Below are 25,939 nucleotides of genomic sequence, written 5' to 3'. Positions count from 1 at the left end.
AACAACAAAAATAGACTGAATACTATAGTCTATACTCACAGAAAAGGGAGAGGAGGGAGAGGAAAAAAAAAAAAAAATCTGCAGCCTAATGTGAGTATGACTTTAATGTTCTTTCTTCAGCTTGTTGCCTTCAAAGCTGCTTGAGAAACTTCAAGATGCCACTGTTGGTTTTTATTCTGTACCTCAGGATTTAATTTAATTTTTGACCTGTTTTTTGTTTTTTTAAACTCTCTTTCCCTCTCTACACCCCTGTCCTGGCCTTTCCTGTATTTAAACCAAAAAACAAAAAATAGTTCAGGGTCAGCTCTTGGGTGAGCGTATTTGTGCACATGTTTACCAGAGGAACCCACCAGTGGTGAGAGTGGGGGGGTGTCCATTCGCCTAGGCATCCCCCACCCCTAGTTACCAGAATGAACGTACACAAATGGGGAGTGGGGTGGGGGGTGGGGGCAATGACCAAATACAAAAAAAAAATGAAAATCAGAACAAAGCAAAACAGACAAAGTGTATTGTTCTCCTTTGTTCTGAGGTTCCTGTGACATTTTTCCATGTTGTGTCTGCCTCCTCACTTGGTCTTGCTGTTTGGTTTCACACAAGTTGTTGGCCTGGGGCCACTGAGCCCAGCAGATTCAGAAGTACAAGATTTCTTACTTTTGCTACAAGTTCCACTAGCTATAAGCCTTCAAACCTTTTAAATATTCCTATCTCTGTGGATCTGAGTTTTGGCGCTCTGCCCTGGATCTGCTTTGCCTGGTAGTCTGTGGTATCGCTGATGATGAACTACATTGCACTTCTACCCTAGCTGCCATCAAGTCCTACATCTCAGCCCTAATCTTTTATTTTGAAAAGAGAATAGTGTTCTTGTTTCATAACTTAATAAAGAATGTTGTATTAGCTAAGTGCCAAAGAGTTGGTTCTGACTCATAGCAACCTTGTATAGGGTTTCTGTGGAGCTGCTGGTGGGTTTGAACCACTGACCTTGTGAGTCACAGTCATGTGATTATCCTATATCTCCTTGCCAGGAATTTCAAGAGTAAACACTAGCACTCTATTATTCAAAAATCAATATGCTTAGTAAACAAAAATTGAATTTAAAATTTCAAAGGTTAATGAGCGAAGACTGACTTTTCATATTCCCTTGTATTTTCAAGCTCTTTCACATCTAATGATGTCATTTGAGTCTCTCAGCCACCTTCCCTGACAGACAGGAGAGGGGTTATTATCCCACAGTGAGGTTTTGGGCAAAGTATCGTATCTCTTGCTCCTAGTTTTACAGTGAATACAAATACTTTTTTTTTTCCATTACAACACTCAGAGGACCATGCCTTCATGCAGTCTGTCTGAACAAAACAATCCCAAATATCCAAAACTTCCAATTAGCCATAGCAAATTCATGCAGCTCTGTGAATGGTAATATAATGTGAAGTTCCACACATAATTAGAAACAGAAAATAATACACATATTTATTGAAAAAAGTTTTCAAAATCTACTATCAAACAGTATGCACAACACAAAGGACATCAAGGTAGAGATATACATAAATCACAATTACTTTGCAGAAAGGTGAAGGTAAAGATGAATGCTTTAATTTTTCCCCCCTATGGATGCAAAAAAAAAAAAAAAAGGAAGAGAATTAGGTGAAGTAAGAAGTAAGAAAAAGGAGTAAATTGATTATTTACATTTCAGACAAACTGAGACAGTCTTCTCTCCCTCTTCACTTAACTTCACCAGAAAGGATTGGAGAAGATGATTTCACCTTTGTTTGGTAATAGCTATGTACAGCAGTTTAAAATATGAGATGCTACTGTCCAAGTTTTGCTTGTCTGGGGCTTGATGGCCGACGACCCTCCTAATCTGCCAGCTCTGCTGGGAAGTGGTAAGCAGTAGTTGAGTACAGTATTTAGGAGTATCACTTCAGAAGCTTTGGGTATAGTTGTCTTTTTCTGTTTATTGTATCTATAATGTTTAAGTGAAAACATGACACGTTAAACTTGCTGAATTGCTCATATAAAGCAAGTAACGTATTACTCTGGGGCATTGTAGTAAGGGAATATTTACATATATTTTTACATTGTAATGGAAGTAAAATGAATTTCTGGTAGATTCTGTCTTACATATGTTCTATTTGTATTGGATTTTCATGTAAATTATTTCTTCTCCATAAACTTATTTTACACTGAATCACAATGAATAGTTATCATAAACACAAATAAAGTGTCAACACATGTATTTGACCAGAGTCCTTTTGAAACTATGATCTGAATTTTCATCAAAACTAAAATGATTAGTGTTACTGACTATGATAATCAAATAACTCACTACTGGTCATGTTTCAAAAAGGACTTAACACATGTTTCTAGCATACTGGGAGTCATTTGGCTCAGGTGATCCAAAGATGGGAAAAACAGAAATGAAAATGGTAGACCTCAGTATCATGTGTCAGTAAAATGTATGTCATGCAAGGGTGCTCCCATTTCTGCATGTACCATATTCCTGAAAGGCTCATTTTAAGGAAGTTAATTTTAAAGCAGATTATTTTTTATACATTAAGCCAAAATTGAGCAAAAGTTGTGCTTTGTCTAAATTGGCTTTAGCATAAACCATCAAATGAGTGGATAAAGGCTTTAGCAAGTAAAATCAACATGTTATTAGATGGTGGTCAGTGTATGAAGTAGGCTATTGAAGTAAGGTAGAGTCAGTACTGACTTTATTTTTTAGAAGAAAATTACATTTAAAGGTAGTTTCTGATTAATGAGTAACAAGAAAGAGTATTTTGTTATTTTTCATGTGTACTTACTATAGCTTGTTTAAAAGTTTGTAAATATTTGCTGAATGCCCCCTTTATTAGCAGTATGAGCGAGTGTGTGCATGTGTGAGCGTGTGTAATTTTGCTTCCTTAGGCAAACTTGCCTTGTTGTAGTTGGCTATTTATTTTAATAAGACTGTGAACAAAATTCTATACTTCTCCATGCTTTAGAAGGCTCACCAGGGGATAAGAATGGAAAGAATGACCTGTATTTTGAGGTCTGTGCAATGCCAATTAGCTTAAAAGCTCAAAATACAAGTTGGTAACATTCAGCCTGGTTCGCCAACTTCCATTAAGACAAAAGCATCTAAACTATATGGCTGCAATTACATATACAGTTTGCTATACTTCCAACTACACTTTGATGGATTCAGATATGTATTTTGTCTTATTATTCAGTTTTAAATTCAGCAGACCCTCCTTTGTTGGCTATTGTTTTAGAATATTTGATTGGATCTTTTTATTTCAGTGATCCTGGGCATGGACTATTTCTCATTGAACTGAGGATAGAAGTGTGCATTTTGAATACATTTGAATACATTTGAGTTGACCAGATGATTTCTTAAAATTTGGCTAAAGTCCCTTCCAGGGAGAATTTCCCCCTCTATTAAACTCAGTGTGGGAGAAAGATGAGAGTTTCTGCTCCTGCAAAGATTTATAGTCTCAGAAACCCTATATAGGGCTTCTCTGAGTCAGAAACTAAGTCTATGGCACTTAACAACAGTTGAACTAAATGGTCATCTGGATTGAATGAGCTGATGCCTCCTAAATTCAATTCATTGATGACTTCACAACATAATCTATGTGATTTGGAAGACCGTTGATGAGCTATATTTAAAGATTTCTTTAACATGTGTAAACCTATAAATTAAAATATGAGATTAAGAAAATGGCTGGATGCCTCATTACTTTAATTATTTGAAAGGAATCAAGATAATTTCAACACAAATGCATTCTAAATAAAAATATAACACACGTCTGTTGGCCTCTATATACGTGACCCTGGATCTGTCAATCTCTGTGCCTTAATACAGGTTAAGACTAGAATCTCTGAAGTCTCTTTTAACTCTAATATTCAATCAGTCTATCAAATGCTGAAGTCTCCCAAGGAGAATGGAATTGCTACAGATCCTTACTTGCAAGCACAATTTTCAGCCTGGATTCTGAACTCTTAAAAGAGTTTCAGTACCACAGAGGGGAAGGATAAAGAGAACTAACAGAACTTAAAAAGACCTAGGGCTGAAAGAAAGCAAAGAAAGATTCAGAGCCACTGAGCTTAGTGCCAAGAGTATGAATCATATTTACTCTGATTTCCTGTTTCTTTTCATGTTGAGTCTCAGAAGAAGTCAGCTACCTTATCTGGTTGCTACCTTCTGCCTCCTTACTCTCCCTCCCTCCCTCCCTCTCCCTATTTTAAGCTGGAGAAAAGTTATACTGTGTTTTTGAAAGCACTTCATACCTATTTAGATGCTTGTGAAATGTTCTGGATTATAAAATTATTTTAAATAACATTTTAACATAGTGATATTTAAAATAACCACATAAATTAATTTTGGTGGTCTTATTCTTTTTTTTATCTGTGGTCTCTTGAGTAACTGAAATGTCTTTTTTAAAAAGTTATATTGCAAAAAATCTAGTATATTCTGTTTATTACTACAATTATTGAACAGGAGTGAAAATATCTACTCATTCTTGTCAGATCCTTATTGAGTTAAAAAATAAACAACAAAAACTTGTGTAATAGAGTTTGAAATTATAGTAGAATGCTAATATTTAGGATCATAAAGAACCAGTGGTATTGGATTTTAAGTGAAGAGGCTTTCAATATAATGTTTTTTCCTGCCCCCCTCCCAATCTCTTTTCCTAAAGTTATTTTCCTTGAATTTTGTGTTATCTTGACTTGGATGTGTACTAGTATTATTACTTTAGTTGTTGTTAAAATGTTAGCATAATAAATATAAAGATAAATTATATACATTGGTGGTGGTGGTGTTAATGCCATTGAGTTGGTTCAGACTCATAGCGGTCCTGCATAGGATTTCTGAGAGCAATTGGTCGGCTTGAACCAGAGACCTTGTTTATTGTATATTTGTTTATATAAATATATATTTGTTGCTGTTGTTAAGTGCTACTGAGTTGGTTGGGTTCATAGTGACACTGTGTAGGGTTTCTGAGGAGTGGCCGGTAAGTTTGTGGCCAGTGAATTACACCATAATTCAAAGGCACCAATTCTTCTTAAGTCTTCCTTATTTATTGCCCAACTTTTGCATACATATGAGGTGATTGAATATAATGTAACTTGGGTCAGACACATCTCAGTCCTCACAGTGACATCTTTATTTTTTGACACTTTAGAATAATTATTTATTAGAGATTTGGATAATGCAATATGTCACTTGATTTCATAACTTTAGTTTTCTTTATACTGAGGTGTAATTCATACTGTAGGTTGTAGTCTATGAACTTCATCAGTAAGTGCTTTGAGTCATCTCTGCTTTCAACAAGCAAGGGAATGCTATCTGCACATTTTTTATGAGTCTACTCCAATCCTAATACCACATTCTTCATGTAGTCCACGTAATTGGATTATTTGTTCAGCAGGAAGTTAGATAAGTATGGCGAAATAATACAACTCTGGTGTACACGTTTCCTGATTTTAAAGCACTAATATCCCCTGTTCGGTTTGCATGACTGCCTCTTGGTCTATGTACAGATTACACAAGAAGAGTTAACTGTTCTTGAATTCCCATTCTTTGCAAAATTGTCTAAAATTTATTATGACTACACAGTTGAATACCTTTGCATAGTAAATACGGTAGTGGTAAATCTTTTTCTGCTACTTTTTGCTTTTAGTCAAGTTTCATCTGCTATCAGCAATGATATTCCTCATTCCATGTCCTCTTCTGAATTCAGCTTAGATTTCTGGCAGTTCTGTTTTGATGTACTGTTGCAAACATTTTAGAATTATTCTCAGCAAAATACATTTGCAAATGATATTATTTGATAATATCCATATTCCACTAGCTCTTTTTTTTTTTTTTTTCTGAATGGGCACATATGTGGATCTCTTCCAGTCAATTGCTCATGTTCATGTTTTCCAGATTTCCTAGAACAGAGGAGTGAGCACTTCCAGGCTTGTTTCCATTTGTTGCAAATATCTCAGTAGATATCCATCAATTCCTGGTGTTTGAGCCAAAGTTTTCACAATTAATACAATGCAAACTCTTTGAAAACAATATTATTTGTGTTTCTAAATGACTCATTAAAAAGAATCTGGCACAAGGGCAGTTATTAAGAAATGTTTGCTGAACAGAAAACGCATGTATAAATGGATGTATTCATGTGGTAGAATCTTCAAAAATACATAGTGTGCTTCATGTAGAAATGTCTAATCAGGTAGTTTTCTTCTTCAGTGAAGATAAATGTTTCTTAATTATGTTTCATACTCACAAATAATTTCAGAGTAGATTGTTTGTATATATTTCTGGGAACTTTTCCTGGTAACTTTTCATGCTTTATTTTATCAGATGGACAACTTCATAAGGAAATAACAGAGAAATGTGTTTTAGAGAATCATTTAAGTGTTACAGTTCTTTGACCTGAGGATTAAAAGATAAACAGCAAAGTGGTTTTGCTGAATTTATATTAGTTTAGAGCTTGGAGACATAGAAAGTATTTCAAAAGACAGGGTCTATTTGGAGTTATTACATCTTCACATATTTCCTTACTTCTTAGAATATGTTCCACCAGGGATTCTATTCCCAAACTTGAAAAAAAGAAAACATTATTTATAAGACATTACAAATGATGATTATGTACTCCTTTCTTTGGTTCTATTCTTTAAAAGACATAGACTTTAATCTTAAATTAGATACAAATTACCTTAGTTTTTATAATTTAAAAGATCAGATAGTGATTTCATATTCACAAAAGCATTGCCACCAACATCATTATGGTTACATTCTCTAATTTAGCCTTCTTGTTATATGTCATCAAGTCGAGTCCAACCCAGAGTGTCAGAATAGAACTGTCCCTTAGGGTATCATAGGCTACAATACATACTTCTTTTTAAGTGCCGTCGAGCCGGTTCCGACTCATAGCAACCCTGTATTGAATTTCCAAGAACAGCTGGTGTGTTTGAACTGCCAATGTTGTATTTCAAGCTGAGCTTGTGGTCCAATGCTTATTCTATAGCACCACATCAGTCATTTGTACTGAACTCTATGAAAAAGAATGCTACACAGCATCAGAATTTGAGAAAGACTAATTGATAATCTCTGATATACATATGAAACAACTTTGCTTGCTGAAACCAAAGACAACTTGAAGTACTTACTGATGAAAATCAAAGACTAAGCCTTTAGTATGGATTACACATCAATATAAAGAAAATTTAAATCCTTACAAGTGGACAAATAAACAACATCATGATAAATGGTGAAAGGATAGAAGTTGTCAAGAATTTTGTCTTAGTTGGATCCACCCTCAATACGCATGGAAGCAGCAGTCAAGATATGACATTGCATTGGGCAAATCTGCTGCAAAAGATTTCTTTAATGTTTTAAAAAATGAAGATGTCACTTTGAGGACTAAGGTGTGCCTGATCTAAGCCAAGATATTTCAAATCACCTCATATGCATGTTAAAACTCATTAATGGCTAAAGAACTGATGCCTTTGAGGTATGATGTTAGTGAATAATCTTGATTATACTATGATTAATCCTGTTAAAACTTTCAAATTCTAATAGAAGAATTAACAAATCTGTCTTGGAAGAAGTATAGTTAGATACTCCTTAGAAAGGAGGATGGTGAGACTTTGTCTCATGTCCTTGGGACATTTCATCAGGAGGAACCAGTCCCTAGAAAATGTCATCACTCTTGGTAAAGTTGAGGGTCAGTGAAAAAGAGGAGGACCCACAATAAGATGGACTGACAAAGTGGCTACAACAATGGGCTAAAACATAGTAACCCTTGTGAGGATGGTACAGGACCATGCGATGTTTTGAATATAAGGTTGATATGAATATGTACAGACAACACCTAGCAGTAACAACCATCTTTACTGAAACAGATCAATAGGTCTTTTCTTCTATGTAACAATGAGTGGAGGTGAACTGTCAACCTTTAGTTTAGCAGGTAAACATTTAACCATTGAGCCACCTAAATTTGGTTCCTAAACTTGGTCCTTAATACTCTTAAATGTTTAAATATTAATTGAAATATCAATTCCTTTTTTTGTGGCAAGAAAAGGACAGTGTAATGAAAATCAGATTTCCTCAGTGGAGTTTTCTTTTCTTGAATTAAGAATATTGTTGTTAGGTACCATCAAGTTGGTGCCAACTCATAGCAACCTTACACACGGCAGAACGAAATACTGCCCGATCCTGGGCCAACCACACTACTGTTGCCACTTTTGATGCCATTGATGCTGTCACTTGGCCCATCGATCTCATTGGGGGTCTTCCTCTTTTTCTCTGATCCTTCATTATACCAAATATGGTATCCTTCTCCAGCGACTGGTCCCTCCTGACAGTATGTCTGAAGTATGAGAGACAAAGTTTGGCCATCTTGGCCTCCAAGGACCACTCTGGCTGAACTTCTTCCAAAACAGATCTATTGGTTCTTTTGGCAGCCCGTGGCACTTTCAATATTCTCCTCCAACACAATAACTCAAAAGCATCAATTTTTCGAAGATCATCCTTATTCATTGTTCAGCTTTCATATGCATATGAGGTTATTTAAAATACCATGGCCTGGGTTAGGTGCACTTTAGTCCTCAAGCTGACATCTTTGCTCTTCAACCCTTTAAAAGGATCTTGTGCAGCAGATTTGCCTAATGCAAATACGTCGTTTGATTTCTTGACCGCTGCTTCCGTGAGTGTTGATAGTTGATCCAAGAAGAGTGAAGTCCTTGACAACTTCAATCTTTTCTGTATGAAAATTAAAAAGTATACATTTTAATTTTTAACACAATCTTATTTATATACATATTTAATATAGTAATACACATTTTAAAGATAAGTGAAGATCAAATGGTTAAAACTGAAGCATTATTAAGGTTTTAGCTTTCTTACAGTCCTTTTATAGACTAAAGTATTTACAACATTTTATGAAGGTCTTACACTGGTGTGGTGCTGTGGGATAATGAACCAGACTGCAAAGCCGTTTGAACTGCAAAGTTGGCAGTTCACTCTCACCAGCTTCTCCTCGGAAACCCTATACAGGGTCGCTATGGGTCAGAACAGACTCAACGGCACTTCACCACCACAACAACATCCTTCATATATACTGCTTGTGAACTTGGAGAGGTAGAAGAAATCTTCTAATTTTGACATTTCATTTTACAGAGAAGGGCAATGAACCTGGGAACTGTCATGATCATAGTGCAAGAAGGGACATTCAAGTTCAAGTACTCCAACTGTCAAGTGACACTTTACAGTGTATTTTGTAACACATTTGTACTATAATTGAAGAGTCACTCTGTTAACTCAACTTTAGACATTTGTACAGTTTGTTAAAATACATTAAAAATAAAAAGAAACAAACAACTTAGGAAAACACATGATAAAATGAAGCATTTAAAAGTCAATTTTTGGTTATTGTCAGCATACCATAAATCAAGATGTCTTTCTTTTTCTTTCTCTGTCTCACTTTAGATTTAAATCTCAGAATTTTAATTATCCAATTTTGTTGACTTGCACTCAGATAATAAAACCTGATTTTACATATTGAATATCTATATTTAGAAAACATGGATCATGATCCAGCAAAAACCAAATCCACTGCCATCAAGTTATAGTGATCCTGTTGGACAGAGTAGAACTGGTCCGTAGGGTTTCTGAGACAATAAAGCTTTACTGGAGCAGACAGCTTCATGTTTTTCCCAAGAGAGTGACTCATTGATTTTATTCACCAACGTTGTAGTTAGCAACCCAGTGCTTAAATCACTGTGACACCAGGCCTTTTTGGTTGATGATGTTGTTGTTATGTTGTTGTTATGTGCCGTGGAGTCGGTTCCGACTCATAGCGACCCTGCACAGGGTTTTCGAGGCTGTTAATCTTTACGGGAGCAGAACGCCTCATCTTTCTCCCACGGAACCGCTGGTAGTTTCGAACTGCGGACCTTACAGTTCACAGCCCGATTCGTAATGATACAAGGGCAAAATTTCAGTTCAGATTTCTTTTATTTTTCTCCTTACTATAAAAATTTCAGAATATAAATTTAATTCCTTGAGAGAAATTTTTTTCAGATATATTTCATTCAAACTTCAGGATGCATTTGTGCTACAAATAATATAGGTAATATGGATATAAACATAGGCAGATTTAATATATTATTTACTTATCACACATTTTAAAAGCATAATTAGATTATTTTTATATTTGTGCAATATACCTGGGACAGTTGTGGTTAAGTGGAAGAATTTTACCCTCCATACAAAAGACTCAGGTTCAATTCCAGGTCAAATCGTGCCAAGCTGAACCACCACCCATCTGCTATGAAGATAAGCAGGTGTGTTTTTATTGAACAGGCTTTGGTGGAGTTTGCAGACTAAGACTAGGAAATGACTGAACATCTATTTCTGAAAAATCAGTCAGTGACAACCCTACTGATTACAAGAATCCAACTCCACATGGTAGGGGAGCGCCATGACTATGGGGCAGACTAGACAGCATTTGATTTAAACGGGGTTCTCTAAAGAAGCAACACCAATGAAGCTGGCATATACAAAGATGTTTATATCCAGGAAATGACACACAGTTCTAGAGGTGGGCTGTCCCATGTTTGTGGGTTACATGTCAGGCTGGAGGCTTCTGACTCATGAAGCTGCAGAGTTGATGATTTAAACAGTCTATGACGTCTCCAAAGATCGACAGGTAAGGGATCAAGTCCAAAGAACTAGACGTTGGAGGGTGAGCAAGATGCAAGAGTTAGACCCAGCAGAGAGTAAACAAGATTTGCCTGAGTGGCTAATATATTAAAAACAGGTCACACGCCCAAGGAAACTCCCTTTCAATTAATTGGCTGCTCATAGCAGACCTCGTTATAGAGTTGATTCGTGGACCAAATAAAACAAAATCCTTGGCACCTTCAATCTTTTCACCATTTATCCTGAAGTTGTTTACTGATCCAGTTGTGAGGTTTTTTATTCTGAGGTTACACTGAATTGTAATCCATACTGAAGGCTGTAGTCTTTGCTCTGCATCAGTAATTGTTTCACGTCTTCACTTTCTGTAAACAAGTTTGTGTTATGTATATATTGGAAGTTGTTAATGAGCCTTCTCCAATCCTGGTGCCACATTCTTCTGTATATAGTGCAACTTCTTATTTATATAGTTAAATTTCTGAAAAATATAATGATGGGATATAAATTAAAGCAATTATATGCAATCACCTACATAAAACATACAGAGTCCTAGTGTGATGATGCAGAATAATGTGCTGGACTGGTTTGAAACGCAAAGTAAGTGGTTCACATTCACAAGCTGCTCCTCAGAAACCCTATACAGGGTTGCTATGAGTCAGAACCAACTTGATGGCACTTAAACAACATGAAACATGTTCATAAGCATGGTGTGTGCATTTGTGTGTGTGTAAATGTATATAAATGCAATTCACAATAGTGCATAGGAAGATTTTTACTGTTTGAAGAGACTGTCACTAAATTCCTGGTCTTATTTCCTCTTAAGGCTTCATATAACATTTCTATGCATTTTGATGCCATTAATGATCATGTTGAAAATGAATGATTTTTCTACTAGGTAGTTCTAACAGTATGTATTTGGTTTTGTGTTTTGTTTCATTTTTAGGAAGTCTTGGAAATTTTTACAAACTCAAAAAAACCGTTGACTTGTCCATTCCTAAACATTGACTAATTAGAGTGAAAATGAAATATACCAGTCAAATTCAACAAAGGGAATTGAACATTTTTTTTTTTTTTTTTTATGCCCTAGTGTCGCTATGGGTTGGAACTGACTCGATGGCACTTAACAACAACAACAAGTGTCTCTCAAGTAAATCAGGAAAAAACACAGACTTTGTCCTTGAATTCCCAGTGACTACTTCTAAAATAGGCCTTCTCACTTTGTTTGGAATATTTGGAAATTTAAAATCATTCTATTTTGACGATTTTGGAGGAAATTTCAGTTTTTAATTTCTCTTTAAGGTCTAAAAGCAGTTAATCTGGTAAACACTGGGAAAATCTCAAGAGTTTTATAATAACAAATAATGAAATAAACAAAACTGAAATACAAAACAATTTGTCTTGAATTAAAATGTAGCAAGAATAATCCTAATTATCAGGTACTGAAAACCCTGTTATTTTATTCTTTGAAATGTGTTTGGATAGAAGTTAACATCTCTCTTCAAGAGATTAGGAAGTTACAAAGGCCTGCATTTATTTGTTTAAAATGTAGAACTAAGTTGCAATGTGCAAAGCTAACTGGCATTAACAGAGCTTTGCCCAAGCAATACAACATGTAATCCTTTTGTAATTTAAAACCTTTCAATGCTATATTGCTCTTGTAAAATGGCTTTACAGTAAGGTATTAATACAAGGAAGGACCAAAGTAGAGAACATTAGTGTTTGAAGTGTACTTTGAGAGGAATTTTATTTCATTGCATGCCCATAGTAAATGGGTCAAAAGAGTGCATAAAACTCTAATATAAGATCCCCAAAGCATTTAAAGAAAAGTATTGTAATGTGCACAGAAGCAGCCAACGTTTGTCATCTTCATAAAGGTGCTTCTGCATTGCTCTTCCTTGGTGAGTATTGCCCTGAATCTGTATTGAGTTTGTGTGTATTAAGAAAAAGTCCTGGTGTGGTGATATGGGTTGATGCAATGGACTGCAAGATCTGTATGAATGGTAATGTTGGTGGTTCAAGCTCATCAGCTTCTCTTCAAAAACCCCATATAGGGTTGCTAAGATTGAGAACTGACTCAATGGCTCTTAACAACAACAACAACAACAACAAATTAAAATAGCTAAGTAGTAACTACATCTTAACATTTACAATTGAATATGGAAAAATATATCAACATATGCACATATTCATTTATTCAGTGGCATTTCCCCAGCCTGCAGGAGCATTGTTGTTGTTAAGCTTTGTTAATTTGTTGTTAAGTGCCATAGAGTGGGTTCTGACTCTTAAGGACCCTGTATAGTGTTTCAGAGGAGCAACTGGTGAGCTTGAACAGATGACCTTGCAGTTCAAACCCACTTTGCAGTTCAGTGCATTAATCCACAGCGTCACACCGAAGTCCTGTATAAGGTTTCTGAGAAGCAGCTAGTGAGCTTGAACCACCGACCATGCAGTTCAAATGGCTTTGCAGCCTGCTGCATTACCCCACAGCACCACAACAGGACTCATGTTAGCATACTTAATGTTCAGGTCACAGAGATCTGCTCTGGATCAAAAGTTCCCATTTAGAAGGAACTTGCTACATAACATTGATTTAGAGTATTGGTGTTTACTTCTTAACTGGATTAACAAACATTTTCCAAGAATACAAAACTATTTTTTTTAATTTACCACCTTTATGGTTACAAGTCGGGCTGCCAACCTCAAGGTCAGCAGATTGAAACTACCAGCAGTTCTGTGGGAGAAAGATGAGGTTTTCTGCTCCCGTAAAGATTTACAGCTTCGGAAGCCTTGTGCAGGGTCACTATGAGTCTGAACTGACTCCGTGGTATGGTACTTAACAACAACAACATTAAACATGCTCTGGACTGCAAAGTCATTTGAACTGCAAGGTTGGCAGTTCAAGCTCACCAACTGCTCCTTGGAAACCCTATACAGAGATGGTCAGAAACAAGTTGACAGCACTTAACAATGTTAAATGCAGTGATGATAAAAAGAGACAAATTTCAGTCTAATGTAACCTTCTCAAAGGCTGGATGAATATTTTTTAATTATTTCCAACCCTTCTCCTCGTTCTGTTTCAGTTTTTTGAATAGTTCCTTAAGAAAATCCTTGAAAATCATTGCATAGACAGAAAACAAACTGCACACATATTCTTTGGAAATGGACAGTGTACAGAGTTGCTAAAATTTTATAGTAACCAAGATATTTATGGCAAGATTGTTCTGAAATACACATAACCAATAACAAGTTGAAAGAAAGCTGTCTCTTGTTTGAAGGTACTTGACGTCTGTACATTTTTTTTTTTTTAAATTGTGGAAATCATTTGAAAAATGTCAGCCAGTCCATGAAAGAGACCATTAACTTTGAAACAGCATAAGAAATGGGAATTTCTAAACAAAAAATAAAATTAACAAAAGGGCTTAAACTTGTACTCCAGCATAAACAAACCTCTTACTGAATTTTTATTAGACTTTAATTTCATATATTATGTTATTCTCAATCCAGTTTTTATTTATTTGTTCAAATTTCATCCTTCACCCCAAGTATCCCTTACATTCTATTTTCGAGCTTAAAGTAGTAAATTAGACACTAATGATGCTTCTCAAGTTTTAAAAGTGATCCACTTGCCTAAAACAAAGTACTTTCTCTCTATATATAGATATGTTATTTTATATATGCATATATACATAAATATTTGCATATGTTAATTTTACTTCATCATAGGAAAATATTATTGGTCTAGTTCATGGTCTGTGCTAAAAGACTACCTAAAATTAGCTTTTATTTTCTCATAAATCCTTTGTGTAACAGTCAACTTTTCACTGTTCATTGAACAGCAGTGACTACCTCCATCTGTCTAGTCTCTCTGTAAACTTGGGTTAAAAATGGAATTGTTGTTGGAATAGAAAAGAATGGAGAAGAAAGTAAAAGAAGTGCTTTTGAGACATAAAGAAGGGAGATGAAAGCCTAAAAAGGTGGTCTGTGATGGAAGGTTGTACAAAGTACAGAAGAGAATTTACATAGAGGAAATAAGAAAGAGCTATTGGTGGCTCCATATGATAAGCACTGGACTGCGAACCCCAAGGACTGTAATTCAAGCCTGCCAGCTGCTCCTCCCGCCAACAGTTAAATCATGGGAAACCCTATAGAGAGCTGCTATGATTTAGAGCTAAATTAACATCACTTAACAACAATAACAACTGGTGAGTCTTAGCAAATCTCAGTCAATTTGCAGAGGATGGGAGAGGATCTGCTACTCAGGAAATACCAAGAGGGCAGGGAATTGTTCTAAGTCCCAGTGGTCTTTAGACAGGAACTAATTCATTCTTATACAGAAAAGGCAAATTAAAATTGTCTTCTTAGGTAATATTACTGTGAGAAAGATGCACCTTGCCATGAGTTGTTAGTGGTCTACTTAGAGAAACCAAACATTATGCCTAAAACAATTGACTTGTTTATCTCTAACACAAGTACTCACAGTCAATGGCATTTGTTTTGCAATAGCATTTGTAATACAAAATGTGCATTTAGGAACCTTAGTTTTGCAATTAATTCATGTTTTGGAAACAAATAAAAAAACCACAAATAAATTATGACCCAAAGAATTAGAAGACAAAACTAATTGGGTGAAAATAAGGCATTGTTAAAGTTTTGCAGTTATTAATTTATTCTTCTTTCATTTATTTCACTTAAAAATACTTATAAAGTGCATGGTAGTGCTGTAGGCAAGGAGCCCAGGTGGCTCAGACAATCAGATACTTCACTGTTAACCACCAAAAGATTGATGGTTCAAACCTACCCAATGACTATGAGAAAGACTTGTCAATCTGCTTCCATAAAGATTGTAGCCTGGGAAACCCTTTGGGGCCCTTCAACTCTGTCATAGGGTCACAATGAGTCAGAATTCATTCTTCAGTACCCAATAACGACAACACCAGTACTGTGGGCATTATACTACATGTTGAAGATAAACTGTCAGCATGATGAGTACGAGGATAGTCTCTCATGAAGTGAAAAGAAAGAAAAACTCATTGTAGAGGAAATAAAAGAGAAGATCAATACTTGTAGGAGGAAGGGGTAGGCAAGTGTTCAATAGATGCTGCAGTAATTAAGTCATGGGCTCCTAACTGAAAGGTTGATGGTCAAATTGCACCAGATGATCTACAGAAGAAAGATGTGACAGTCTGGATCCGTTGGAAAACCTATAGGGTTGCTATAAACCAGAATGGATGCCAAGGCAATGGTTTTTTTGTTCGTTTGTTTATTTACCATATGAGAAGGAGCAAACAAAATATTCTCTCACTTAGCTCTAGGGAAATAGAAAGGATACATCCTCAGTAAAATTAGGAGGGAGGTGATCTAAAACAATACAGTTAAAGACTATTTCTGGAAATCATAAATTCAAAATTTTACAGGTTATAAGGCCTTTTCACAATAATTATCAACAATCTTGTGAGGTATATGCAACTGAGTTTTAACCAAACAATTATATATATATATATACATTTTTTTGTTACATATTTCACAGAAAAAAAAATTAGGAAAGGATATAAAAATTATCTATATCCTGCTACAGAGAATTAAGAAGTGCTTCATATAATAAGCACTGAACTGTGAACCACAATGTCTGTGGTTCAAGCCCATCAACCACTCCACAGGAGAAAGATGAGACTTTCTGCTCCCAGAAAGAATTAAAGTCTCAGAAACCCTAAGCAGGGTCATTATGAGTCAGAACCAACTTGATGGCACTTAACAACAATAACGTTTTGTCATGGTTGCCTCCAATTTTGAAAGAAAAAAGACCCATGGTTTTTGTTGTTGTTGTTGTTGTTGTTGTTGTTTTATCATTTTGTTGTGAATTGAATGGAAGTTTAAAGAACACATCATTAGTTTACACTTGACAATTCCTACACATTTTGTTTCATCTCATTGATTGCTATCCCTCCAATGCAACATCACTCACTTCACTTCCTCCCTGTGTGTCTTGTCTCCATTCCTCTTCTTTTAAAGAATACATACAAAATACTAAAACAAAACAAAAATAAATGAATAAATAGGTATCTTATATTGTATTGACATGGTAAAAGTTCATTTTTTTTTCCTTTCCTGATCTTTTTTTTTTTTCTGATTTGCAGCTATCTCTACCATGCAATTGATATATATTTCTCTAATTTGATTAGGTATAGATATAGCATTGAATTTCAAAATGTATTTTTTGAATTTTAAATTTAAATCAAATCATTACCCAAGCTATTTTCACAACAATCAGCTTACTTTTATCTTTGCTTTCCAATAATATGTAAAAATGAGGGAAAAAAATGATCCAAAGATGTATGATGCATAGAAGATATAAGAGAGAGGGTGGTGTGTTTCCTCAAATTTCCCTAATTAGAGATGGCATAAGGATTAGGATTAGTAACACCTTTCAGAAGTGAAAAGAATTTACACTATGGGTCATTTAAAATGAAAATTTTACCAATTTTTAGAAATAGGTTTTGAAGTAAGCCTGCTTGGATACGTTTTCAGAGTCCTTTCCTTGTCCGCTGATGACTGGGAAATGTTTCATGTATCTATTTGAGAAAGTGCTTTAAAGTCCAGGTCAGTTGGGTGTAATTGTAATACTGTTCAACACCATTATGGAAAGAACTTTCAGAGGAAGTATTTTGACCTCATCCTTCTCTAGTTTCTTCAATTAAAACAATAATTAATTCTTAAAACATATTAATCTACAAAGAAAAAATAACATTTACAAAAATTTCACAATTGTAAAACTAAATGGTTCTAGAAAAAGGACTGGAGAGGAAAGAATAAAACAAGGTGATTATGGTGTCCTGAAAGGTTCTTTGGTGGCACAATGCTTAGGTGCTGCGCTACTAACCTAAAGGTCAGCTATTAGAACTCCCAATCGCATCACGGGGAAAAGATGAGACAGTCTGCTTACATAAATACTGATATTGTTAAGTGTCTTTGAGTCAGATCTGACTTATGGTTATGGTCGTGGTGTGCCGTGGAGTCAGTTCCGACTCATAGTGACCCTTCATAGGGGTTTCTGAAGCTGTAAATATTTACAGAGCGGATAGTCTCATCTTTCTGCCCCATAGCAAATGGTAGTTTGAAACAGCTGACCTTCAGGTTAGTAGACTGACTCATAACCACTACGCTCGCTACCAGAGCTCCCTTCTGACTCGTTGTTGTTAAGTGCTGTGCCGAGTTGGTTCCAACTCATAGCGACCCTGAACAGGGTTTCCGAGGCCGTAAATCTTTACACGGGAGCAAAAAACCTCATCTTTCTCCCACAGAACAGCTGGTAGTTTTGAACTGCTGACCTTGAGGTTCACACCCCGATTCTTAATCACTACGCTATGGACCCTGTATTTGGTTTCTAAGGAGCAGCTGGTGTGTTTGAACTGTCACCTTGTGGTTCAAACTGACCTTTTTTTTCCAGTGCTTATTCTGTAATGCCACACCAGACTGCCTTATAAACCCTACGGTTCAATTCGGTTCTGTTTTACAGTGTTGCTATAAGTTGGAATCCGAGTCCTGGTGTGACGCTGCAGGTCAATGCACTGGATTGCAAAATCCGGGACCAGTCGCTCCTTGGAAATTGCACTTAACAACAACAATGGGTTGGAATGATGTCCTAGGAGGTAAAAATGTATCTAGAAGCAGTGAGTAATAATTATGCCAGGTTAGATGAGGATTCAGAATTGCCTTTTGAGTTGTTAGTGGTAGTCAAGTTAGCTCTGACCCATGACTATCTATGTACAATAGAAAGAAATACTTCCTGTTCCTGTGCTGTGCTCATCAATGTTGGTTGTTTGCTTATCTCTCCCAAAGGCATTGCAATTGCACCCAGCTGACCTGGACTTAAAAGCACTTTCTCAAACAGGTACATGCAATGTTTCCCAGTCAACAGCACACAAGGAAAATACTCTGAGGACATTCCTAAGAATGCTTATTTCAAAGCATATTTCTAGAAACTGATATATCACACAATATTATTTTATGATCCAAAGGTGTTTCATAGGCTTTTTTTTTTTGAAGATACTTCTTCCTACTCTCTCATAGTCTGAAAGTGGTTCTGAAAGCTATCTACCATGCATGTCCCTGCTGGTATTTGAATTGTCATATAGCATAGCTTATGACATCGCAGCGACAAACAAAGCCAACACAGTAACACATATTAATAGAATGGTGGAGGCCTTTTATGTTAATAATATGGAAATTGTTGTTTATCATAAAACAGCAGTGTTAGTGGCATAGACTGGCAAATGCCTATAAGAAGATAGATGGAGACAAGTTAAAGATACCAAGTAAGATACTTCTTTGAGTCAGTTTTCTGTAAATGTAAATTTTGTGTTAACTTTTAGAGTTCTTACATCAAAAATGTTCAGACTGTTTCATAATTATTCCTGAAAACAAGAAAAAAAAAGACCTTAGTTTCTTAAAAATGATAGGAACAACATTTTGTGTGGGAGTGCTTAACAAATGAAATTTCGTTATTTAGTGAAACTTGTAGCACAAAAATACAAGGCTACTTCTTCAATAATGATCACGTATTTTTTTATAAGAACTTCACTAATTTTTACCAAACAACCTTGGTTTTGTAAGAAAGTAGGAGGGATAACAGAATAACAGTGTTCATTGCTGCTATGTTAGAGTTCGGTGGAAATGTAAAGCACCTCTTTTGCAAAGAAAACAATTAGGTCTTGTTTATGGTTATGTGATTTTTCACTTACCTGTTCTTGCTTTTGCTACTGTGTTTTTTGTTTTTTTAATCTCTTGCAATTATGGCTATGAAATACTTTCTCAAGAATTTGTGTCAAAAATGATTGTGTGTCCACTACTCCTCTGTCTTAATTGTGGTGGCTTGTATGTTTCTGTAATTCTGGAAACTATGCCACTGGTACCTTAAATACCAACAGGTCCACCTATGGAAGAAAGGTTTCAGCAGGTCTACCAGACCAAGACATACTAGGGAGCATTTGTTGTTGTTGTTAAGTGCCATAGAGTCGATTCTGACCCATAGCGACCCTGAACAGGGTTTCCGAGGCTGTAAATTTTTACCAGAGCAGAAAACCGTATCTTTTTTCCACAGAACAGCTGGTAGTTTCAAACTACTGACCTTGCAGTTTGCAGCCCGATCTGTAATCACTACGCTACCAGAGCTAGGAAGCATAGACAGTCCATTTTTGAAAGGTTACCTACAAAAAACCTTATGAATAGCAGTGGAACATTGTCTGGTATGTCTAATACGGTGCTAGATGAACCTTTCAGGTCTAAAGACACTTAAAATATGACTGGAGAAGAATTGCCTCCTCCAAGTAGAATTGATCTTTATGATGTGGATGGAACAGAGCTTTTAAACTTTCATTTGCTGATGGGGCAAAACTCAAAATGAGAAGAAAAAGCTGCAAACATCCATTAATAATAGGAATATAAAATGTACAAAGGAAAATTACAATTTATTAAAAATGAGGTGGAACATATAAAGATCAATAATGCAGGCATTAGTGAGTTGAAATGGACTGGTATTGGCCATTTTGAATGCCAGGAACAACAAAATGAAGATGAGTGGCATCACAATCATCACGCAAAAGAACATTTCAAAATCTATATTTAAGTACGATGCTGTCTGTGGTAGAATAATATTCTTACAGCTACAAGGAAGACCAATGGATACAATTATTCATATTTATGAACCAACCACTAAAGTTAATGATGATGAAATTGAAGAATTCTACCAACTTTTCAGTATGAAATTGACTAACCATGCAGTTAACCTGCATTGATTATAACTGGTTATTGGAATATGATAGTTGGAAAGAAACTGGAAACATCATTGGTAGTTGAAAAATACTGCTTTGGTGATAGAAACGATGCTGGGAGCCACATAATAGAAACTTGCAATACCAGTGACTTATACATCACAAATACAATTCACTGCAAATTTTACTGACCAACACAAACAGCAATTATCCACATAGACTGCACAAGATGGAATACAGAGGAATCAGGTTGACTACACATATGGGAAGAGACAATGGAGAAACTCATATCATCAATGAAAACAAGTTTAGAAGTCTACTATGGAGCAGACCGTCAGTTGCTCGTATGCAGTACATGCTGAAGCTGAAGAAAAATACAAGTCAATCAATCAAAATATGACCTCAAGTATATACCAACTGAAGTTAGAGAATATTCCAATGACATATTTGATGCGTTAGACACTGACAATCCAAGACCAGAAAAGTTGTGGGATGACATCAAGAATATCACACATGAATAAAGCAAAAGTTCATTTGAAAGATAGGAAAGAAAGAAAAGACCAAAAAGTCTGTCAGAAAGACTCTGAAATTTACTCTTTAACAGAGAAACTAAAAAAAAAAAAAAAACAAACAAAAAAAAAAACTTGGAGAAATCATTAAGTAAACATGTTGAACAGGAAATTCCAAAGGGCACCTTGAAAACTAAGGAAAGTATTATAATAAAGTGTGCAAAGATCTGGAGTCAGAAAACCAAAAGGGAAGAACAAGCTCAGCATTTCTCAAGTTGAAAGAAATAAAGAAAAAAATTCAAGTCTTGACTGGAATTATTGAAGGATTCTATGAACAAAATATTTCATACTGCAGAAATCATTACAAGAAGATGAACGAAATGCACAGAGTTACTGTATTTGGCCAATGTTCAATCATTTTAAGAGGCAGCATATGATCAAGAACTAATGATATTGGAGGAACAACAAGACTTCAGTGGTTGGCAGAATACAAATTGAAATATTTCAACAAACTGATGGAATCCTACAGATGCTTACTTTTTGATGCCAAGAACTTTGGAAGGGAGCTACCTGACCAACCAGACAGAGGAGATGCAGATTTGTGCCTGATGCAGAAATCACTAAACAATATCGATGTGTATGCTTGGCAAATAATCCAAGAAGCTGGATTATATGAAAAAGGGTATAGTATCAAGATTGGAGGAAGACTCATTAACAACCTGTGATGTGCCTTGCTTGCTGAAAGTGAAGTGGACTTAAAATACTTACTGATGAAAATGAAAGATCACAGCCTTCAGTATAGATTGCACCTCAATGTAAAGAAACAAAAAATTATCAAAAATGGGCCAATAAATAACATCATGATAAATGGAGAAAAAAATTGAGTTGTCAATGGGTTCATTTTGATTGGTTGCAAAATCAACACTCATGTAAGCAGCAATGAATAAATCAAAATACATATTGCACTAGGCAAATCTGCTGCACAATACCTCTTCTGAGTGTTCAAGAGCAAAGATGCCAGTTTGAGGACTAAGGTGGGGCTGACCCAAACCGTAGTATTTTCAGTAGCTTCATATGCATATAAAAGTTGGACAATGAGTAAGGAAAACATAGAAGAACTGATGCATTCTAGTATGGTGCTGGAGAAAAATCTTAAAAGTACCATGAAGTTCCAGAAACAAATTTGTGTTGGAAGAAGCACATCTAGAATGCTCCTTAGAAGCCAGAATGTTGAAACTTCATATCTCATAGTTCAGACATATTATCACTAGGAACCCATCCCTGGAATAGGACATCTTGCCTGGTTAAGTGGAGGGTAAGGGAAAAAAGAGGAAGACTCCCAAAGAGATGGACTGGCACAATGGCAGCAAAATGGACTAAAGCATAATGACAATTGTGAGGATGGTGTAAGAATGGGTAATGTTTTACTCTCGCATGTGGTTGCTAGGAATCAGACCTGACTTGATGGCACCTAATAACAACAACATCTAATTATAATTCATTATTCATACGATGTTAGGCAAATAGGAGCAAAATTTAGGTGCATGAAAATTTGAGACTTTTATAGTAAATCTTCTTTCCTTATCAAGCCATAACACTTCCTGAAATAGAAACTTGTTAGGATGGATTCTTAGTGAATATATTGTTTTTTACTTGAGAACTTTTCTCCTAAGGGTTTGAATATTTTGTCTCAAAATATTGTTTATTGTCTTACTTTCTCTTTGCTGCTTCTGATTCATAGATTTCCAATTCCCAGAGACAATCTACATTATAACACTCTCAAATTGTAAAATGTGAAGAAGAAACAATGTGTTAAACTTTTCCTTTAACACCATTCAGCGCTCAATAAGCTGTAGCTGTCCCAGAATTTGACTTAGTCAAGGCTTAGCTGTGAAATCTCGGGAAGGAGGGATTTCCAGGTGTGCTACAGACATAGCCCAGCTGCTCTTATTTTACTTATAAATGAAATTTGGGGAAAGGGGAGTAAAGAAACAAGTTATAATGGTTAAAACTCACCTTTAGCATCACCATTGTTTATAAAGATGCTCTGGTAGTGTAGTTGGTACGAATTGGGCTACTAATCTCACTTTTGCAGTTCGAAACTATGGGCTGTTCTGCAGGAGAAAGGAAGCTTTCTACGCCTGTAAAGAGTAGAAAAGCCTTGGAAACCCTGTACTGGGTCACTATGAGTTCTAACCTACTCCACGGCACACCACCACCACCATTATTTATAAAATACCTGTACTATATACAGCCCTGGTGTGACTCTCTAGGATCAACACCGGACTGCTAACCATAATGTTTGCGGTTCAAACCCACCAGTAGTTCCTTGAAAACCCCATAAGGAGTCATTGTAAGTCAGAACAGACTGGACAGTACTTAACAACAACACCAATACTTTTATATTGGATTCTTGTATAGCTCTGTAAATTAAACATAGGACTGCTAACCACAAGGTTAGTAGTTCAAACCCACCAGTGAGTATTAGGAAACCTGACACAGGGTAGCTATGAGTTGGAATCAAGTCAAGACTTTTACTGACAACATACTTTGTATTAAGACTAATTCCATTACTTCCAAAGCATTGATTTTACTCTTAAATTTAATGCACTAGTAACTGCTGTCCCTATCTTCATATCAATCTTCATGTACTCCTTGGTTGAACTGTTTTTAAGCTTTTTGAAACATTCACATTTCATGTCTTCAGGCCTTTGCATATACTGTTTCTTCTGTTTTGAATGTACTCTTACAATGATAATCTCATCAGATGTCCTTTCAAGACTCTACCCATGTATCCATTCCCTCATGTCTGTCCTCAGGCATTCTATGCATACATTGTTACTCGGCATTTTCACATACAATGATTACTTCTTTCTATCTATTGTTTTACTGTACAATAAAAGCATTACTGGTATTAAATGCCTTGTCTAGTGATCCAGTAACATCTTGACACTTGTGCTCAGTAAATTTCTTATGATGAAACAAACAGAAAATAGAAAGAGTGAATGAGTGAGCAAATGGATGATTCCCTCAAGCAGATATGGTAGAGTAGAAATAGCCCTATCTTATCTCTTTATAGTGTACTGACAGGGCAAATCTTTGCACTGGATATATCTGTACTTCTGTCTCCCTATCTATTAAACAAGTATTATATTTTTCACCTCTCTGTTCAGGTTTCTGCCTCTCTGTTGAAGTTACATAAAATATTATATATGAAAGTATAAAATATTCTACAAGATTTTTCTTATGTCCTGGAGTGGTACTGTAGGATAAGCACTGGACAGGTAGCTGCAAGGTTGGCCATTTTAACTCAGACCTTATACAGGGTTTCAATGAGTTGGAACTGACTCAATCATACACAGAAGAAGATTTCCTTAGGTTCAGAGACATTATAATATAATCATACGAAAGCAATATTCTAATATATGATTAGTTAAATGTGGAATAGCAAAACCAAAAGCACAGGAAGAGGAGATGATATTTAGAGGACTGAAGCTTAAATGTGTTGTAGTATTTTAAGGGTCAGGTAAATGAGTTTTATCCATAACCCAGGGATTCTAAACTGGGTATACATTACAAGTACCTAGCTATTTAAAACAAACAAACAACAAAAAAAAAAAACCTTAAGCCTGGTCTCAATCACTGACATTTTTTAAAGCTCCCCAGTTTATTCTAATATACAGTCAGTGTGAGACCAACTGCTGGTCTACAGGAATTTAGGAAATATTTCTAAGGAGAAAAGCTGCATAATACATGAGATGTTTTAAAAAGATTAATCAGGATGAATAGATATGAGGAAAGACGAGGGACAGGAACTGAGTGATTAAAACGTCTAGGAACATCACAGATGAAAATAACTTTGAAGGTCTAAAATTTTTGAAAGCAAGGAGGCTACTGTGGAAAGATATCAAAGATAGGCTTTCATAATTAACAACGAAATATTTCAGACAAATTTAGGCACATTTGAAAAATTAATATTAGTAGAGCAGCATTTTACAAACCATAAGTAAAAATTATTTAGGTGTCAAACAGGTTAAAATTGCAGTCAGAATTTGCTTAATTATCCATAATTAAAGAGTTCCAAAAGGAATAAGTTTGAAGCAGTGCTGGAATGACATTCTTCGTATGTAGAGAGGATAGGTGTAAAGTAACATTTTTATACTAAAAAGATTTCTAAATATGGGTGTTTGGGTTAGAGAGTTAGGCTTTCTTAGTGCGCTATGTTATTATTTCTCTTCAGCAAAAGAAAACAATAAACACAAATAAACATTTCAGAGAATTAACTGATTTCAAAATGTAATGCAATTGTTGAAAAATACTTAAATATACAAAAAGGTGGTCTTGAAACGAAAATACACAGAACTCAGTAAGTTAAACTTTCAAACTTGTTTGCTTTTTAAAATGTCCCTGAAAGTATTTTCCAACGGATATTTCTTTGTAATAGTGAAAGCAAATTTGATTAATGACTAGCAAATTTATCATACTACATTGGAAAATGCTTCTTTTCTCTCTCTTCATCATATTTGAGCATATAGTGTAGTCTTAGGGAAGAAGAGAGAACATACCAGTGATGGCGCCTTCCCATAATCCAATATATTAAGTTCTGCCAATCACTTCTGTTTCTAGATGGATTGTTTAGGTAACCTGTTTTCAAAGATATTTTCTATTCAGTACAGCGAATAATAAATTAATATTTTTTACAGCAAATTTTGTAGTTTTTCCCCTTTTACCTATTTTTTTAAAGTAGTACATGCAGTAGATAAGGGTACGGGGGTGGTTTCAGAAAGTCAGGTAGCAGAGCAACCTTGGATAAAATACTTTCCTATGCCTCAGTTTAATCCTTCATAATAATGGGGGATAGTATTAACATCTGTGTCAGAGGTTAATATTTATATAAAATATTTCAATCACTTGCATAATACCTCATGGTTATATTAGCAGCACATCAGTGTTATCTATCAAAATCACAAAAATAATAAATATTTTTT

The 25,939-nt window shown here is 35.5% G+C and overlaps 1 protein-coding gene across 4 annotated transcripts in view; it reads left to right on the top strand.

The window, feature by feature from the left end:
- The window catches only part of PCDH9 (protocadherin 9), a 1,452,459-nt gene that overhangs the window by 500,217 nt on the left and 926,303 nt on the right, over positions 1–25,939 (top strand). The window lies entirely within an intron of this gene.

Source organism: Chrysochloris asiatica, unplaced genomic scaffold (assembly GCF_000296735.1).
Source record: "Chrysochloris asiatica unplaced genomic scaffold, ChrAsi1.0 scaffold00063, whole genome shotgun sequence".
NCBI classification, from domain to species: domain Eukaryota; kingdom Metazoa; phylum Chordata; class Mammalia; order Afrosoricida; family Chrysochloridae; genus Chrysochloris; species Chrysochloris asiatica.
This window is presented reverse-complemented; position numbering and strand designations above follow the sequence as displayed.